Raw genomic sequence first — 18686 nt, 5'->3', positions numbered from 1 at the left:
CCTTAAACTGAAATATTGGTGAGAAGTATTGGGAAATATTGGGCCCAAAAATTACATTTTACATAATTTAAATCCATTTTCTCTCAAAATCTGCTCTGAAAAAGAAATAAAGTGTGCTGATTCTTTAAAAAGCGGGAGGCAGGCATTCATTTCAAATGAAGTCTAGGGTGTGATTGACGTTCTGATCTTGGTATTAGTTAGGGAGATGCTGATATGAATCCGAGTGTAAGAATGTAAAAGCTCTATTAGCTGAGTTATTTGGTTCACACAGCAAAAGGACCAGTGTTCGAGAGCTTTTTTTAGATTTTAACCTCCAAATCTCCCAGACAATGCTTATGTTGAGAGATTTTGAAGATGATTGTCCATACAGTAATTTTTCTAAGTCCTGCTCTATATGCTTAGGGTTCTCAAACCTGGGCCCAGCTGCCTGTGCTATTTCAACTTTTCCAATCTATTTGGAGAATTTGAAGAGGCTGAGATGGCCACGGAAGAAGCTCATCTTAACCCACTAAAGCTGGCGTGAGAAAGCAGGATTCTCTAGAAAAGGCAATCACTCTGGGAATGGCGGAAAGCAACACGAAAAGAGGAAGACAAATATGAGATGGATGGATTCCCCCCAAAAAATCCACAGGGTTGAGTTTGCAAGAGCAGTGGAGTAAAGGACATTCTGGAGATTGCTCATTCATGGGGTTGCCGTAAGTCGGGAGTGACTTGGTGACACATAACAGGAACAACAAGGCTGGTGTGTCATTAGGAGTTGGGGGGGTCCTTTTAAAAGAGAAAGGCAGGGTAAAAACATTTTAAATAAGTACATAAATAAATTACACATCATTTTTGCTTGTTTTCAGGGCTGCTTCGAAAACTGTTGTATATTGGGTTGAAAGAAAGGCAGGCACACACACACACATCCCGCAGCAAGAAAAAGTGAAGCGTCAATACATTGCAGAGATCCCTTTTCCCCATTCCAACTAAGCTGCCAGAAGATCCGGTTCCAGGGTTCGACAAAGTTCCTGGTCAAGCCCGGATTAGACAGGAAAAACCTGTTGATGGTAGGTTGCAGAATCTCCAACTGGGGGCAGGGTACGTTCCGGTAACCCGTATGTCAGTTCCCCCCCCCCCCCCCCGTTCCATTTCCAAAGCCTCTAAACAAGGAAATGCAAGGTCAGGTATCGAAAGAAAGAAAGAAAGAAAGAAAGAAAGAAAGAAAGAAAGAAAGAAAGAAAGAAAGAAAGAAAGAAAGAAAGAAAGAAAGAAAGAAAGAAAGAAAGAAAGAAAGAAAGAAAGAAAGAAAGAAAGGTCTTGATCATTTGTTTGTTTTATAACCACACTGGCTCAGTTTTGCAGTAAAAGCTACCTGGTGCTATGGTTAATTGGACAAACCAGTTTCACAAAACAATTGGGAAGTTCAATCGTTTTATAAAAGGGCAGCTGCTGAAATTCTCCAGAGGATCGTGGCATTGTTTCTGGGCTCAGACGCAGTTCTGTTAATGGCAGAAGTCTGGATCCAGCCTGCTTCACTCCTTTTCTGCGAGGTGGGGAGAGATATATGCGGGGCCCCTCCCGTATATTTCCAAAATATTCTTTCACCTGGTACCGAGAGGCCCTTCTCTCCAGACCTAGAAGCCTGCTCTTTGAACTGGATGATTCATATCAATGGGTCTCCATCCAAGGTAAATAGAAGGTGCACTATGCAAGCCTTGTTAACTCCTTGATCTTCGATGCACAGCGCACAGAGTGGGATCCATCCTTTTTGTTACAGGAAGTGTAGGAAATGTAAGCGGTGAAGGGGGTTAGATCCACTCGTTACCTGGCTCATAACGTAACCTTTGACCTCCGAGCTACACACAGAGAGAGAGAGAGAGAGAGAGAGAGAGAGAGAGAGAGAGAGAGAGTTATGGTCTCAGGAACTTTGTCCTGAGCTGGAACAGACACAACTGGTTCTTTTGGGTCAAGACATGGGTGCCAAAATCGCTTGTTACAGCCCGCGCCTTTCCAGCTGGCACCAGTAGAGTCCCTGCTCCCTACAGCCATGTGGTTATGCATCTTTGGAAACTTAGCCAGAGGAAAAGGGCTGCTTCCATCCCAGTCCTTCAGGATAAAGAGGATGGGAGGCCTTGGTGGAGCCCTCTGCAGTTCTCAACCTGGGGTCCCCAGATGTTCTTGGACTACAGCTCCCAGAAATCCTGGCCAGCACAGCTTGTGGTGAAGGCTCCTGGGAGTTGTAGGATATCTGGGGACCCATGGGTGAGAACTACTGCCCTATAATTCCTTATTCTTAGAAAATCAGAGCTGGAAGGGATGCTATAGATCATCCCCTCCGCATCCAGAGATCTCAACAGCTGAGCTGTCCAGCAGCTAGGTTTGTTTTCTTCTAAATGGGGACAAAGGGCTCTTTAATCCAAATTGGGATACAAGCAAAGCACTCTTTAATTCAAGCTGGGATAGAGGCAAATCTCTTCTCCGGGCTAAGATATAGGCAATGTCCTCCTTGATCCAAGATGTGGCACAAACCTTCAAGTCCCAGCTAGCATGGCCCAACAGGGTCAGAGTTCAAAAATCTCTGGTAGAGGGGAAAGCGTCTTTGGGTGGAAGGTCAGATACTACTGGAGCTTAGAAGTAAAGAATTGCAAAAAGGAAGAGCTGCTGGTCAACCTTAAGAGCATCTGTATGAGACGTGTCCCTCCATCACGGTATCCGGTCCCCCCACCCCGAAAGTACAGCTCTCAGGTTGCTGTTTAAATCAGTGGTCCCCAACTTTGGGCCTCCAGATGTTCTTGGACTACAACTCCCAGAAGCCTTCACCATCACCTCTGCTGGCCAGGATTTCTGGGAGTTGAAGTCCAAGAGCATCTGAAGACCCAAGGTTGGGGACCACTGGTTTAAATGACAGCCATTACATCTACATTTGCCTCGGCACATCTGGAAACCTCTGTTCCAAGTTTATGCAAAACCGACTCTCATTCTCGGGGAAGAAGAGGCGTCGTGTGCCCACCGCCCCTGCTGCGGTGTGACGGCCTGGCACACGGCAGGAACGGGCAGATTTGAAATTGGAAATAAGCTTGCCGTTTTGCAAGGGAAATGAGGGAAGGAGAAAAGGAGGGCTGTGATTCAAATCTATGCCATTCAAATCACCCGGCTTTGGTTACGAAATGCTGGGCAACCCACTTGAGAGGAGGCTAAATGGAACCTGATTATTTCCTGTTTGGGGGAAGGGAGGGGAGGTCTACGGAGTGATAATTCTGGGAGATAAAAAGAACTCCTATGCCAGACAAGGCCTGCCTAATCCTAATCAAATCCTTGTTCTGATTCTGCCTGGGGGGGCTGTGATTCAGCGATAGTGGCTGCTCCCCAGCTTCAAATCCCCAGTTTCAAGCCCTGGCAGCTCAAGGCAGGAGGTGGGAAAGGATCTTGCCTGAAAGCCAAGAGCAAGGGTTCCCAGCCTCGGTTCCCCAGATGTTCTTGAACTACAACTCCCAGAAATCCTGGCCAGTATAGCTAGTGGTGAAGGTTTCTGGGAGTTGTTGTCTATGAACATCTGGGGAACCAAGATCGAGATCAAGATCCTTCACACATATATTATTGGCACAGTGTTCTCCAGAAAAGCAACTTTGGGAATGATGCTGGAGGTCTGGATACCTCTGTCTCATATTAATTGCTGGATAGCTCAGTGGTTTGGTTTCTGGCTGCGGGTTCGATTCCCCCACTGCGCCTCCTTGACAGGGGCTGGACTCAATGACCCACGGGGTCCCTTTCAGCTCTGCGGTTCTATAATGATCATCATCATCGTCTGGCATCTGAAATATCTCACTTATGGATGAAACACACTCCAGTCGTCCTCGTAGTGAGCAGGATAAAGGGAATAAGGAAAAAAAGGTGCCTTCCTAACGGATGGTTAGGTAGGTAGTAACATCTAGTGGTCGGATGGCACAATGCCTTCCCCACTGTAGAGGAAGACCCATCATTAAAATATTCTTCCTCTGTCCACTATCTGATCTTTAACCGATATATTTCAGATAAAAACAAATATAGCTGCCCAGGCAGTTTCCTGCTCCATCTTCGCCCCTATAAAATCTTCCCGTGCCAGGCTGAAGAAGCGAGACGGGCTCTTGCAAAATCTACAGATCTGTAGCCTTCTTGCTGCTTCTTGACCTGTTTCCTCCTTTTTTTTTCCCCTCGCCCTGCCCTTGATTGCACTGGGAGCCAGGTCTGGCACCATCTAGCATTTGCTAGGCGGGCTTGTGCAAACGTTGAGCTCCCTGAAAGAATCGCGGGCCCCTCCCTTTCCAGGAACTCTCCGGAATTCATCCTTCAGGATAGGAGCCATGCCTGGAATTCAGACCCTGAAAAGACGCTGTTCAATCGCCTGCTTGTTTTAAAGGCACGCTGGGCTGCAGCCATGACGACACGCAACGATGGGGGCTTGAAGTGAGACTTGTAAAGTGGAAATGAGAAAAAGTCAGGAAGACAGAACTGGGGAGATGTTCCTCTTTGGGACTACAACTCCCATTATCCTCAGCCAGCATGGACTTTCAATATTTTTTTTTGTTTCAAGCAATATTTGGATTCTGAATAAAGAAAGCTTTATCCGGCTTGGGAAGATCTTGGCCTAGCTTAAGAGCTGCAAAGCCTTCCAACTTAAAGGAAGGCCGTGAGGCCCAGCTAGGCTTAGCTTCCTTTCCAAACAGGAAGCTCACTGGAGCTAAGGCCTAGCTAGGCCTCAAAGCTTTCCAGTTTAGGCCTTTCTCCCAGGTGAGCCACAGTTACTTAGGTGTCTGTCAGGTAGGTAGAAACCCCCTCCCCCAAGGATGGAGAATTACGATATTTGTAGTCCAACCCCATCCCTGTTAAAAACCTTAACTTTGCTCAACCATGGGCTAGCAGCTGTGGGGTCTCGGGTAAGAATTATCCCATTTCAATCTGCTGCAAAACAAACAGGGAACATGACCCTTGACGAACAACTTGATCTTTGTTCCCCAGAGGCAAAAGCTTTAATTAACCAAAGGATTAGATTTCGCAGAAGTGATAAGATGACCCAGCCAAGACTTGTTAATGACTTGAATTGTGATGTGCCCCCCCCCACAGAAAAGAAAAGAAAGAGAGGTAAACCTGTTTTTGAAAACAAACATGCTTTGAACTATCTTGTAAATCACAGAACCTAATCTAGGTCAAATTAAATACTTTTTATTCATTTTTTAAAAGAAAAAGCAAATTGTCCACAGCTTGATGCTGGATTTTAAATAGCTCCTGCGCTTCAGTGAGGTGGAAGCTATTTTCTGAACATCCTCCCAGCAAGGGTCTATCAGTGTCTTGCTGAGCTTCTCGGTGTGGACAGAGCCTGGGCAAACGAGCAGGCAAAATTCTGCTTGGCCCACAAGAACGAAAGGACAGGAACGGAAACAATTTTTTTGTGTACCGTTTTGTAAACCGCACAGAGCAACAAGAGTTATTGACTTTGGAGAGGGAGTGGCTTTTGAAAGATCAGAAGCAGCGGATGGGTTGCTTCTATTTTTTATAACAACCACCCAGGGCTGTGCCTGCTGCAGGCTTCTGAGCACTCTGCTTCTCATGGGGGAAAGGGCATCATTTTGAGTAGAAACACCACACACAAGTTACAGCATCTTTGATGAGAGACAGGAGGGAGGGGAAAAAAATCAAAGCGGAAAACCCAGTCGAGATCCGGCTTCCTTTGAAAGAAGCGGATTTTCCGTGGCTCCCCACAGCCGGTGCAGAGGGACCTACGCCACTTTGCTACTTTCCAAGCACAGCTTTGGAATAGAAAGTTCCAAAACTCAAAAATGGCAAGAAACAGCAGACTTTTATTTTCCTCGTATGCAGCCCTGCACCTTCCATAGCTGCATCACCAACGTAAATTCCTCAGGGACAGGGGCTCACATTATGGCCATGCAACGCCTGGGAAGGAAGACAGCTACTCCTGTTGCACTCCTGCCTCTCCGGCTGCTCTTAGAGGCTGAGGAGCAGAAGCTAGATAAATACATCAAAAACCCATTTATCCCCTTTCTACCTCTCTCTGTATCCTTTACTTAGATGAACTCTTTTTTTAAAAAAATGAGATATTTGTAACCTGGAGGTGATGTCACCTCTCTGGATCCAGTGGGTTGGCTCACCAGGGATTTAAGGAAGACCAGCCTGTCGTTGCTTGCATTGAAGGCGGTTGCGTAGAGAGAGGTGGGCCTTTGCCGCAGAGCCGGGAGTGGCCTCTGCACCTGGATGGACCTGAAGACAGGTGTTGGGTTTCAAACCGACAGAAGAATCGCTGACTCACAACTGACACAAGCTCACTTCCGATTGGCTGTTGGCTGGAGCCAGGGATGCACACACAAGGCACCGCACACCTACGCACACCCACACCCACACACAAAGCAGGTCATTCTCCAGAAGAAACAAGAAGGTGCTGTGTCCGGATCGGTTGCTTTTGACTCAGGATCCACTTGAGTCCAGCTGCTAGGGAAAGTTACATTCTCCAGAAAGCAATTCAGTTCTGCTGCCACCCAGTAAAGTAACTTCTTTAAGCTGGGCTGCCCACAACCTAGCAGCAATGGGGCAGGAATAAAGGGTGCGATCGGAGTCCGGAAAGCCAGGCAAAGATGTGAATTCGGATCCAGTTCTAGCAATTCCCCTCTCGGCTAGGAGCGAGTATTTTGTGAAGCTGATGAGTCTGAACGGCCCATTCGAGATAGAGACATGCTATAATACTTAGCATGGTAGCAAGGCGAACTCACTGCAGCTCACTGCTTCTGCTGGGGGGGAAATATATTTTCTTTCCCCCAGCTACTGTGAAGATCGCCTTTCAACTCAATATTACTTCTGCTAACGGAAAAATCCTGACACTCCGTCCTTACAAACCAGGGCACCACGAACATCAGAGAGAAGAGAACGGGTCTTGAGTTCGATGCTTCCATAGTAACCTGGTTCGACAGTACATTTTCATTATGAGATAATGATTCCTGTTTGCCAGGGGGCAGCTGACAAGTCCCATCATCCCCTCCCCAGCATGGCACCCAAAGGAGGAAGCCAATCTTGTGAGAAACAAAAATTGTGTGCTGGTAAATCATTAACAGCCTGGACTAGCCAAGCAGAAACGCTTGAGATATGGTTACCCTTTACTTTCCCCCTCTTTTCTCTAACATTAATCTGGCTTAGGAAGGTTCCAAAATAAACACAATATTCTTGTGTTGGAGAATAATTCTGTGTTTCTGCTGCCACTTGCTCGTCTTGCATCTCATGAAGGTGAGTCACTACCAAAGAAGGCGGTGAACTCTGCAGCTCACTAGTCATAAAAACAAAAAACAACACACACATCAGCACCCTACATACCTCAGCTTCTGGGTTGTTGTTTTTTTAAACAGAGAGTCAATTTTCTAGTCCTTAAGGTGGGAAAAACAGGCACTAAGGTGTATGAGCCACCTTGGATGAACGTATTATGTCCATGATCCCCTTTCGTAGAAAAACTCCCATGGCAGGATAGTTAATCCTGGAAACCAGATGGGGCAGTTCAGTGATTCAACATAGACGATAAGAGTGCTCTTTCCAAAGAGAACTAAGTTTGAGTTGTCACATCATGTTGCATCCTACTTTACAGAGGACGTGCCCCTATTTGAGACATTCCTCCCCTTCCGAGAGGCCATCCAGATGCTGCTGGACTGTATCTCCCGTGATCCTGACAAGGACTGATGGAAGTTGTAGTCCCATAACCTCTGGAAGGTTACCACTGCCCTTTATGGCTCTTTGGCACAGCTCAAGTGGAATGTCAAGATCAACAAACCCCCCAAAAAAGGAAGATTAGGGATCTTGAAATCCAAAACAGAGAGAAACAATGCGGTGCCAAAATGAAGTGGCAAGCACATAGGTAACCTGGTCACGGACTTCTCACTCCACTTAGATAATGTGCATTTCTATTTAAATGATCACAAGATATTATTAGAAGATAACCAGCCGTATCACTGATAGAGAAGCATCCTTTGCGACAGCCCTGGCAAAATTATGCCCTTGTTCTGGGAGAGATTTCCAGCGTCTGTCATTAATTTTAACGGGCTGTCAATATTTCTGCATACGGACAGTCTGTAAAAGCGGTTCGAAAAGAGACTTTACTGGGGTTTTTATCTCATAGTGGCTTGTTTTTTACGACAGGCGTCTAGGAAACAGCCGTGGCCTTTGGCTGAATGTAGCAAAAATAGGCTTCATTTATTTTAATTGCCGTCATTATTTCTAAAATTTCACCCATGCATATCAATCAGGATGTGCAGGCTTTATGCAAATCAGCGTCATCTGTCTCGGTGCTATATTTCATTTTTCTTGACAGGGCTCCTGAGATCCACCTGACCATCTTTGTTACTCTGAAAAAAATAGATTCTTTTCCATCTCCCATTCTGCGCATCTAAAGGGTGAGAGGTCAGATCTGTCACAAAGGTCCCACACTCCATAGCCTTGCATCGCAGTCTGAAACCTCCTGGATCTGGCATATGATCCAGGAGAGAAGAACAGAGAAAGAAAGACGATTCCCAAATTGAACTATCTGGAAGAAAGGGAATCTGTCTGCCTGTGTCCTGAAGTTCTAAGTAATTAACACCTTGATGATCCCATTTCTCTGTTAATAATGTATCATCGTTACTCGTCTGTCGCTGGCATTCTCACTTGGTCATGATCCCATCGTCACCATTGGGATATGTATAAATATGGACAGATCTATGATCATGTGTCAGGGAAAGTGGATTTTCAGCAAAGGGATAATAATCATGCAACATCAAGGTGAACCTTTCCAGGGTTTTCTAGGTAGAGAGTATTCAGAAGTGGTTCTCCATTCCCTTCTTCTGAGGGGGATCCCTGGGACGGTGCAGCTGGCCCAAGGCTACCCAGGCTGGCTCCTCTCCCTTGGAGGCACAGCGGGGAACTGAATTCCCAATCTCTGGTTCCTCAGCCAAATACTGTACTAAACTGCAGAGCTATCCAGCCCGCCCTTTAAACAAGGAAGATCATCCTAAAAACAACTCAACAAAGAGTGGCCGTCTCAAAGAAACCCAAAGTGCTAAATTCTCAGAGGCATACAGCACTCCCGAACAGCCATCATTTTGCGTCTTTTAAAAGACGGCCTTTTATAAATCACATTCTCTTGGTGAGTTAGATTACTGAAGGTCTCGGGAAGCATGGCTGGGTGACATTTGTGAGGGGCAGGAGGGGCACTGGGGGTATGTTTCCCCCCCATTTGTGGAGCTCAGACACGGGCTTCCAAACTCTTAACAGCTTCATCCATGCTACTTGAAGATGTGCGTTATGTGTGTGTCTAAATGTAGAGGAGTGTAGGCAGATTGGCAACAGACACCAGGGCAGGCAGGGTGGAGGGTTAGACTACAAATCCCAGAATCCCCCTTGGCCAGCATGGCCAGTGTAGCCTGAGAGTTGTTCTATGGTCTAAATGGCACTACACAAAAACATAGAAATAGGTTTAGAGTATCTTGGGTGGCAAAGTCTTATGCTTTTGAAGCCACCTAGATCCAGAGTAAGACCTGAAACATTCCATCCATTTGAATGAAGCCGATGAGCTCCGACCCCCGTACTCCGCAACACCATCTTCCCCACTCCCATTCGACAATAGCAACAGCACTCACGCACACGCACACGCACACGCACACGCACACACACACACACACACACACACACACACACACACAGATCAAGCAATTTTGCAATCTCAGCCTGGCACAGGTGCCGGACAGGTGTGTCGCACACCTGTTGGGGAAAGGCGCACGGCCCACGTTGCCGAGCACGCCTTTTGGGTTTCGTCACGAGCGCTGGCCCCGGATCAGGCCCACCTTTGGCAAAACTTCGCTTCCCGAATTACCTGCCTTGGTTCTTCTCCTCCGCCTTGACCGCCCAGAGCAGGAGAACGCCCAGGTGCTCCTTGACCTCACGTTGAAGTCCTCAAACGACCCCAGACACAGTGTTTTCTTTCAGTACCCAAAAGGGGCTTGCAAGCAAGCAGCCCGAGGCCCCCTCTGATCTTTGCCGCCCGGGGCCGATTCCTCTTCAGTGCAAGATGGGGTCAAAATGGGGGTCACCCCAGTCCTTGGGGAATGTCCCCAGGATTTCTCCTCCAGTTTTGAAAGAGATCTCACCCATTTCTGCCTCCTCCGCTCCTCGCTCAGCCTTCTAGACTCACCCCAAACAAAACAATGCACAGTTTCCTTGGTTCACGAAGAGCAGCCTTGCTTAAAATAATCATCAATCCACGACTTAGTTCGCCTTTGAAGTAAGGCTTGTCCCGTGAACACCAACCAACAGGAGGAGGCAGAGGTGGGGGGAAATCAGCCACATTCTCCCTTTCATCATCCAAGTCTTTAAAATGCTTTTCGCCCTCTCCCCCCAATTCCAAATATCCACCTTAAAAGCTGGACAATATCTTGTTAAGCAAAGACCAAAGGGGGGGGCTCACGGGCAGAGGGGGGAAGATGACCGTCTTGATGTAGTCTTGGAAGGGGGAGATTTATTCCATCCAAATGCCTCTGAGTTTCTTATCTCAGCCTTGGCTGCGCAAGAGAACAGTGGTGAAAATCTTTGCCTGGTACTGCTTCACAGGCCAGGAATTTTACATTGAATAATTTTTAACTTACGCCCCGGGAGGGGAAAAACACAGCTATCCATGGACTGGCGGGTTTAAAGACTGTCTGGAAAGAAGGGGAATGTCTAAACCCAAAGGGGGGGGGGGTTGAGGGGAATCACCCCCAACTCATGGAAAAGAAAGCAGGAGAGGCATTTGTAGCAAAACAGATGATGAATGGTATCCAAGATGCACTGATCACTTAGGGGAAGGAGTAAAAGATTTGATGTACAAAAAAAAATAAAAATCAAATTCTGTCCCCAAAAGTATAGAAAAGAAAGCCACTCTTGGCTTTTTCTTTCTCTTTTCTTCCGGCTCTTGCAAGAGCTACCTCTAGCAGGTTAAAGATCTACAGATCACCAATATGTGAAATGGCGAGTTACATGCTATGCAATGGCTTAAGATTTACATATGTGAGGGATATCCATTGCCCTCCACTGTTTTAGCAACACTGCGGGGTTGTTGGGGGGGGGGGAGCATTGGATCCATCTCTTAGTTTTGATTTTGGAAGCGCCCAGGGTTGACCTTGGTTTATTAAATGGCAGGTCACCAGTGAATATGAGGAATGGCCAGGTAGGGCTAGGAGAGGATCAGTAGCTAGGGCTTGGAAAGGACTGTCTCATTTGGAAACCTCAGGAGCCACTAAGACAGCTATGAAATGTGGTATGTTGAGGGAGAAGAGTTAGTTGTGTGCTTCACAATCAAAGTCACATACACTACGTGGCCATCGAAACAAGACGGATGGGGCACAGAATTGTAGAAACCTAGAGCTGCAGGGGATCCCAGGATCATCAAGTCCACCCTCCTGCCAAAGCAGGAAATCGACACCTATAGCATCCATGGCAGGTGGACATCTAACTTCCACTTAAAGACCTACAATGGACGAGAACCCACCATCCTCCAGGAAAGCCCATTCCACTGTCCAATAGCTCTTAAAATTAAATTCTCATAATTAGAATTCCTTACTCCTCTAGAGCAGGGGTTCCCAATTTGGGTCCCCAGATGTTCTTGGACTACAACTCCCAGAAGCCTTCACCACTTCCTGTATTGGCCAAGATTTGTGGGAGTTGTAGTTCAAGAACATCTGGGGACCCAAGATGGGCAACCACCGCTCTAGAGCTACATAAAACAAGTTTGAACATCTTCGGGTCTCAAAGAGCCTAGCTGTATCTCTGCTCCACCAGAAAGCAAAACTTCTCAGTGTTTTGGACAATCCATATACGTTCTATTGCTCAGGTAAACCCAGCAGCTATGCCCATGACTGTCTACTTCCTTGTGCTAGAGGTGGGTTTCTTTTTTTCCCCCACACAGGGAGTCCAAGGATTACATCATGTCCGAAAACTGCAGAAAGATTATACAAGATTCTGTTTACCTGCCCAGGGAACAAATAAGGCAGGCTGCCATTGATGGAACTGGCAAATGCTTTCTTAGAAAGAAACTAGAAAATTCTGGGGGGTCTGACCTAGAATGTAATTCGTAAGGGACACTGAACCTTTGACCCCTGTTAAGGTTCCCATCAGGGACCTGATGTCTACACTGGAAGTAAAGCTTCCCCTTTCCTCCCGTGTAAAAATAACAGGAGTAATGGACCCCTGATGCAGGCTGAAGCCACTGAATCACACAATGAATTAAAAGTCCGCTCACCCACCCATGATCTGGATCATTCCCCCACAGGGCTGCTATTATTGACAAGCCATGCACATAATTGCTCGTTACAGAAAGAGTGGCATGTCCAAAGGTTATTATTGATGAGACACATATAGGAAATTATCAAGGTGTCGTCTAACATCAAGAAAGGACACAGATGGAGTTAACACAAGATCTAAAAACATAGGCAGCTGTACAACACATTCTTAAAGCCTTGCCTAATTTCTATCTCAAACAAAAAGGTGACATAAGTCGGGTTCAAAACTGCAGACACCTCTACAACATGTTCTCTAAGGTGTTGCGCTGTTTCAAGCTAGAAGGAAAATGGAATAACGCGATGAAGATCTGCAGCAAAGATCTAAAAATAAAAGCAACCGAATCAAAATACAAGCACAAAACACAGGGTCAATGTGATACAAATACAGTCGAGTGTGAGCATGATAAAAAAATATTGTGAAAACCTGAAAGCAGACTCAAATTAAAACCGTTCATAGCTATAGGGATTAGCATTGCCAAGGTGCAGAAGCTCTGGGAGAACAAAGGATTGCTTGATCTGGTGAAGAAGAGAAAACAAAAGATGGCAAAAGGCGAATTTCCCTAGAGATTCCTTCCTAACAAAGGGGCCACCATCAAGAAAGTCCTGTCTCTAATATCCACTGTATAGTTCAGGGTCTTTCTACTTGAAAGGTAGAGACCCCGGTGTCCACTAGATTAGTGGTTCCAAGCCTTGGGTCTATAACTTGTTCTTGGACTATAACTCCTAGAAATCTAGGCCAGCACAATGTTGAAGGCTTTTGGGAGTTGTAGTCCAAGAACAACTGGAGATCCAAGGTTGGGAGCCACTGCTCTTGGTCAGTAGGCATGATGACTGGTGCCGGTAGAATTTGTAATATCCATTCATTCATTCATTCATTCATTCATTCATTCATTCATTCTTTCTTTCTTTCTTTCTTTCTTTCTTTCTTTCTTTCTTTTTTACCTAGTCTAGTCTAAGATGAACATTGTGAAGCTTGGTTGCCACTAACCCAGCTGGTAGCCCCACAACATCATAAACGCTGACTCCCCATTCTGCATTTGATTCAGTAGGCCTACTCTAATAGATGACTAGCAACTGGACATACGACCTTGATCTACCTTGAACGCTGAAGGATTTTGAGAATCATAATCCAAAAAAGAGAGGGGAAAAATTTCAGGGTATAAGACAAACACAGTAAAGAGCATACCCTCTCCTAAACAGAGATCACCCAGAAAGCTGAACAAATAATAAATAAAAACCTTTCTACTTTCTTGAAGCATAAGAAAAGCTGGCCAATCCTAGTCAAACAGATCGAACTGACCCAAAAGACTTGATGGGTTTAGTTTCCAAGTAAAAACTTGAATAAAACAATATTGTTTCTAGTCACTTGGTTTGACTAGGACTGGTCTACTTTGAAATAATGAATAAGTCCTATTTTTAAGAAATGGCATCCTGTTTTAAATGCGAAAACGAGGAGTCTGTCTCACACCCACATGAGCACATGCAGCGAGTTCTCCTTTTCTCCTGATACACTTTGCAGGAAGAGTGAGTCTCCCATTGTTGATCCTGTTGGCACTATCCTTGACAAACAGCCTTCCCCTATAACCACTAGCACCTGGCATCAGCATCTACACCAGGCAGAAATTCGTGCCCAACCAAAGAGGTAGAATACCAAGGAAGGAAGGAAGGAAGGAAGGAAGGAAGGAAGGAAGGAAGGAAGGAAGGAAGGAAGGACGGACGGACGGACGGACGGACAGACGGGTGTATTGCAGCCTCTGGAGTGCATTCACGGCACTGCCAACCAGCCACCACTGCTTAAAGGTGCTTTGGTAGCAGAATCAATCCCAAAAGCACGGCAGAGAACTTTATTTCACCTCTAAACAAAATTCCACTTTCTTCAGCACTATTTTAGGACAGAAAAGGTATTTTTAAAAAAAACAGGTTAGGTCGCCGGCCTTGGGGCATACACACATGGTCCAATGGCCACACTCTGCTCACCCTGGTCTAAGTTCCCACGCTGCCAATTTCAGGGACACTCCCCCTCCTGCATCGTTTCAGGAGTTTTTGGTGGTAATAAATGTTAGCCGACTGCGGGTCAGATCAAAGCAAGGGCCTCTGGATTGCTGTGCCCCTTCCTTCTGGGTCTCTGGCTCTTGATAACGGCTCAGCTTCCAATAAAGCAAAATGGGAATGGGAAAGGGGGGGGGGGAGAGAGACCAAAAAAAGAAGAAGCAACAGCTGATTATTACACATCCACCATTCAGCTTTTGCAACACAATTGCAATCCTGTTTTTAATATGAGAAAAAAGTGCCCAGGGGAGTAATGAGACCCAGAGAGCAGCGATCATTTGAAGCTGCATCATAGCTATGTTTTATTTCATTTTCTACAAAAATAAAAAGGAGAAGGCTAAATTCTAACTGGGAAGAGAAGGAGCAAGGAAATGATATTCCACCATATGATATCACTAAGACTGCGCTTTTAATTCTTCCAGGAAGCACTTTGCAGCAGGTGTTGCTGGTGAATCCAGTTCCAGAGGTGCTGTGAATCCATTCCAGAATTTAGTTTTTTACTTCGTAAGACCTAGCTGCTGTAGCAGAACAAACAGACCAATGTGATCTTTTAAGCTCCACCATTAGCCAAAAGTCTGTGAAATTCATTTATTCATTTATTGATTTATTTGGACATAATAAGTTGAATTTTATGTAAAGAAAACTTGCATTTTTTGCGCATAATGGTTTTTTTTTACCTTGAGGGTTAAAAAAAACCCACAACCATCAAAAATCAACAAAATACACAAAAGGGCCCACATTTTCATCCAATGAGAAGAAAACCTGTGAAAATTTGAACCCGCCAAGATTTATGCCCTTGGTTCATAGCTCATTAAAAGGATGTTAGATGGCCACATTTCAAAGGTTCTGCTGAGCTTTGGCTAGCCAGTTGAAAATCAACTAGCCTAGTTAAGTCTTGGATAGCTTTCTGTGATCAACCATGAGCTGACCATGAACTCAGAGGCTATAGCTCATATCCCAACTGGAGCCTTAAAACTCACTGGAAGGTGGCCATGGCCAACCACTCCTGGAACACCTCATGTAGCTTGAAAACCCTGTTGTTGTTTATGTGCAGTCATGGCAACCCTATGAACAAGCACTCTCCATAATGCCCTGTCCTCAACTGCCCTGCTTAGCTCTTCTAAATTCAAGCCTGTGGCTTTCTTTAGAGAGTCATTCCATCTCGTATTTGGTCTTCCTCTTTTCCTGCTGCTTTCAACTTTTCCTAGCATGATTGTCTTTTTTCCAGAGTCCTGCCTTCTCAGGGTTCAAGTTGCCCTAAGTGGGAAGGACCTAAATGACTCATGATCACGACAATAGGCTATGAACCTCGTAGATTCTTTGGGTATCTTTGAAAAGATACAATGGACACCCTAACACCCATGAATTACCTGTTCCCTTTCCCATTTTAATAGAAAAAGAGCACCTCTCCTCCTCCTCTCCCCAGCCCACCTTGTGTGCCATCAGGCATCTCGTTCTTGTGATAAGACAGGGAGAGAGTGAGAAAAACTTGTTAAAAGCCAACACGGACCTTCCGTGCCATCAACAAACTTCCCCTTCCTGGCACGGTTAGCAAACAAGAGAGAGCCATAATGTGAGCTGGCAGCTGCCAGGGAACAAGGTGGGGGCTGATCTTTGCCCTGCCGTAGACCCAGCCGAAACAGCCAGATCTTTGCATGCATTGGCCTCAACCCAACGGCCAGTTCCAACTCAAGCAGACCCATTGAATCTGTGGGGCTGACGTCCGTACCGCCTTCCTGTTCCTCAACGGATTCCATGGGTCGGAATTTAAAAGCGCCGGGCCAATTCTAGAACTTGGCAAAGTTAGACAGCTCAGGGTGTTTAGCTGTCTGGCTTCAGAGCCAGAAGGTGGGAGTTCGATTCCCCGCCGTGACTTCTTGACAGGAGCTGAACTGGATTATCTTCTACACGGTTCCTTCCAGCTCTTCAATTCTTAGATTAGATTGGATTGGATTAGATTAGATTAAAAAATTACTTGTCTTGGATTAGGGTGTTGTGGTCCCCAAAGTAACTTTTCCTAGGTCTACGAAATAATTTGGGGTTCCTTTACCTTCCATTCCACTTGCCTAGGGTACTTTCCCTTTTAAATTCCTCTCTCTCTTCTGCCTTATCTCCCTCCTGCCCTTATTCCAACCTTTGTCCCTGTTTCTTGTATGTCTCTGTGCATTAAGACAACTAGATAAGTAATCTTTCGCTGCTCTATCTGTCTGAATGACCTAACAACGGGCTACAATTAGAACAAGGAGGTCTCGCTACTTCCAACATTGGGCCAAGCCGGGAGGGTCAATATGTGCCAGACTATTTCCCAGCATTAGGCTAGCGAAAGCTAACGAGGAACAGAATCATACTTAATTTATAAATTGCAATTTTTTAAAAGCACACGCCCAGATCCTAGTTCTTCCTTCCATGAGCACAGAGTTCCCTGAGTGATTTGCTAAAAGAAAACAGTTCCTGTGTGCGGGTTTGCCATGAAAAGGATGCCACACAAAAGGAAAAAAGGTTGAGGAGGGAAGAGGCAAACAAGCCACCTAAGAAAGCATGATGTCCTCTCATCAATAAAACAAAACAAAAGCAGAGTGGGCTGCTTACACCCCACCCCACAGCTCTTAAAGCACTCCCTCTTTTTAAAAGTCATTTGTTTTACCCATTTGGATTTCTAAGACTTCCTATATAGATTTGGTCTATATTTTAATTTTGAGTTTTATTGATGAACTTTAAGCGCCCAGCGGTCTGGTGGTTTTTATGGAGAACCCGGATCACTTTTATGGAATATCAGCCTAGCCATCTTTAGGTGTTTTTTCCCCCCAAGCCAATTAGAAAAGGAGAGAAGGACGAAAAACCCAACCTGATTCATACTCGTTTCTTGACATGCCTTTGGAAAAATGTATTTGTGTGGTTAGTTGTGGGTTTTTTTTTTAATGGCACCTCCTTCACATTCTGCTGCCTTTCTACCTCACTTCCTGCAACGCTCTAGCTCTCCCCAAAACATCCTTCCACAAAGCCCTTGATGAACTTCTGTTTCAGCTGACGTTCAGGAGAACGCTCTCATCAGCTGCTGGTGGAATGGAAAGGTATGGGCCACCACTCACAAAATCCAGTGGCCAAACACTAGAATGGGCCAGAAAATAGAAAATATATTCTAGACCCAACCCTAAGTACAGCTGAGGTGTTCTTTTTAAGGTATATTTAAAGGGGGTGGCGGCGGTCCTTGGACCAAACTAAACAAGACTGATCATTTGAGATCTGTGCTGAAGTCCCATTAGTGTCCTAGAGACATGGTTCAGGAAGACTTTCATGTCTGAGAAAACTAGACTGATAAGTAGAGAACATGTTTATATACTGAAATCTTGGTTCAAAATACAACAATTTGCAAATTAGAGTAGGTGAGGTGGGGGAAACGCTCCTGGCAGTCTGAAGCAGCCTTCCTCATCCCGGGTGTTATAATGGTGGGTGCACAAAGGATACCAACCATGGCACCACAGAATCCTCTGAGAACTCATTCTGCAGTGATGGAAGCCTTTTTTTCCTGTAAGTCTTTCTGGGCTGGGGATTCATGGGAGAAGTCAGCGTGAGCTGGGCAGGAAGAGATCAAAAAGCTCTCAGGACCAGGGCTTGCTTCTACATCAATGGTTGAGTAAGCAGAGTCCAGCTGCTGGAGAGCTCCGTGGCTCAGGTCTCTGGCTTAGGAGCCGGGGGGATGGGAGTTCGATTCCCCCATGGGGCCTTCTCGACAGGAGCTGGACGGGACGACCCATAGGGGGCCCTGCCAGCCTTGCAGTTCTGAGACGATGAGGATGATGATGATGATTACTTTGGTCTCTCCAGTCTCCATGACTTGGATGCACTGCTTTTCTCTTCTTTTTAAATGCTGCCAATCAGAGTAATCAACACCGTCCTGTTCTGTCTTGCAGGGGAGATCTGAATGGGCAGGGTGTAATTAGTCCCCTAACAATTAGTGTCTTTCTCAAGCTCATTGGATTTCGCCTCTTTGAAAGAGCCAAGACGGGTTTAGTCAGCACAGCTTTTGAGAAAGGCAAAACCAGGGGGATAAGATTGCATCATTCCTTTTTCGCTTAACACCTAGGAGGTGGGGGAAAGGTTGACAACGGTGATAGAGACAGGAGCAGGACTACAACAAAATGTTGCAGCATGGAGCGTTCTGCCAGCCAGTCATGCCCTCTGAAAAGAGACTCCATGGCATCCCCTTCTCTTTTTTTTGGGGGGGGTCTACCCTTCTTCCAACAATCAACCAGCATCCCACGATCAATAAGGCGGCTCTAGCTTCAGGATGAGATTCTACGCCTCCCCACCCACCCCCACCTTGTTTTGCAAACCTGGCAC

The 18686-nt window shown here is 45.8% G+C and overlaps 1 protein-coding gene across 5 annotated transcripts in view; it reads right to left on the bottom strand.

The window, feature by feature from the left end:
• Positions 1 to 18686, bottom strand: part of TTLL10 (tubulin tyrosine ligase like 10) — a 121104-nt gene that overhangs the window by 83489 nt on the left and 18929 nt on the right. For 2 of the 5 annotated variants that reach the window (XM_072977606.2, XM_078379246.1), the window contains exon 1: positions 9857 to 16588. The exons of 2 other annotated variants lie outside the window; for them this stretch is intronic. The gene's annotated coding sequence lies outside the window, so the exon portion shown is untranslated. Of the gene's footprint in view, positions 1 to 9856; positions 16589 to 18686 lie in introns of those variants that run through there. One more of the 5 variants, XM_072977607.2, reaches the window with a different exon arrangement.

This window comes from Pogona vitticeps, chromosome 7 (genome assembly GCF_051106095.1).
Source record: "Pogona vitticeps strain Pit_001003342236 chromosome 7, PviZW2.1, whole genome shotgun sequence".
Taxonomy (NCBI): Eukaryota; Metazoa; Chordata; class Lepidosauria; order Squamata; family Agamidae; genus Pogona; species Pogona vitticeps.
This window is presented reverse-complemented; position numbering and strand designations above follow the sequence as displayed.